Below are 1644 nucleotides of genomic sequence, written 5' to 3'. Positions count from 1 at the left end.
CTCTGAGTTCTATCCACGTACTGTCGCAGCGTACAGGACAGAGCAAAGCTAGGGCTGGGTCTGCCTCCTCCAGGGGCAGCGCTTGCAGGTTCACTACCTTGTCCCTGAAGGGAGTGGTAGGAACCTTGGGCGCGTAGCCGGGCCGGGGTCTCAGTGTTGCACTGGAGTCAGCCGGCCCAAACTCAAGGCACGATTCGTCGACCGAAAATCCCTTCAGGTCCCCCACCCTCTTGATCGAGGTTAATGCAGTCAGGAGTAGGGTTTTCATAGAAACAAACTTCAACTCGACTGACTCCAAAGGCTTGAAGGGGGCAGTTTGTAGGGCTCTTAGCACCAATGCCAAATCCCAAGAGGGCAGGGAGGAAGGCCTAGGAGGATTTAACCTTCTGGCCCCCTAAGGAACCTGACGACCAGATCGTGCTTCCCGACCGACCTCCCCTCTATGGGGTCATGGTGGGCGGAAATAGCAGCAATGTAAACCTTAAGGGTGGAGGGGGACAGCCTTCGCTCCGACCCAAGTTGCAAGATAGAAAGCACAGCTCTCATCAGACATCTCCGGGGGTCCTCCTGGTGAGAGGAACACCATTCGACGAACAGGTTCTACTTCAGCGCATAGGCCCGTCTTGTGGACGAAGCTCGTGCTGAAGCGATAGTGAGAGCTACCTCCTGGGGTAGGTCACATAGAAACTCCGCAACCCGTCCAGGGACCACACATGGAGTTTCCACAGGTCCAGACGTGGGTGCCAGAGGGTGCCCCGTCTCTGAGAAAGCAGATCCTTCCTCAGAGGAATCGGCCAGGGAGGGGCTGTCGCGAGGAGCATGAGTTCCGGGAACCAAGTCCTGTTGGTCCAATATGGAGCCACTAACAAGACCTGCTCCTCGTCCTCCCTGATCTTGCACAGTGTCTGTGCAAGCAGGCTCACTGGGTGGAACGCATATTTGCGCAGGACCCGGGGCCAGCTGTGTGCCAGTGCATCCGTGCCGAGCGTTGCCTCGGTTAGGGAGTAGAACCACTGGCAGTGGGTGGTTTCTGGAGATGCAAACGGGTCTACTTGAGCAACTCCGAACCGTCTCCAGATCAGCTTAACCGCCTGGGGGTGGAGTCTCCACTCCCCTGGAAGTGCTGCTCGAGACAGCTCGTCGGCTGCCTGATTGAACACTCCTGGGATATGGATGGCACGAAGGGACCTCAGATGTTTCTGACTCCAGAGGAGGAGGTGGCGGGCGAGTTGCGACATGCGACGGGAGCATAAACCGCCTTGCCGGTTGATATAAGCAATGGTCTCAGTATTGTCCGTACGGACCAGTATGTCCCTGCCCCGAAGGCGCCCTCTGAGGCGGCTCAGGGCAAGGCGCACTGCCAGCAACTCGAGACAATTGATATGCCAACGCAGGTGGGGCCCCGTCCATATCCCTGACACTGCGTGCCCATAGTACATGGCTCCTCAGCCGGTGACCGAGGCGTCTGTGAACACCACAGCATGCCTGGATACCTGTTCAAGGGGCACTCCTGCCCGAAGGAACGAAAGACCTGACCACGGGCTGAAGGTTCTGCGGCAGGCCGGTGTAATCTGAACCCGGTGAGTACCGCGTAGCCACGCCCACCTCGGGACTCGGCCATGGAGCCAGTGCTGAAGCAGTCTC

This window comes from Sinocyclocheilus rhinocerous, unplaced genomic scaffold (genome assembly GCF_001515625.1).
Source record: "Sinocyclocheilus rhinocerous isolate Xijiao unplaced genomic scaffold, SAMN03320098_v1.1 scaffold887, whole genome shotgun sequence".
Classification (NCBI taxonomy): domain Eukaryota; kingdom Metazoa; phylum Chordata; class Actinopteri; order Cypriniformes; family Cyprinidae; genus Sinocyclocheilus; species Sinocyclocheilus rhinocerous.
The sequence above is the reverse complement of the archived record's forward strand: the minus strand, read 5'-3'. Positions refer to the sequence as shown.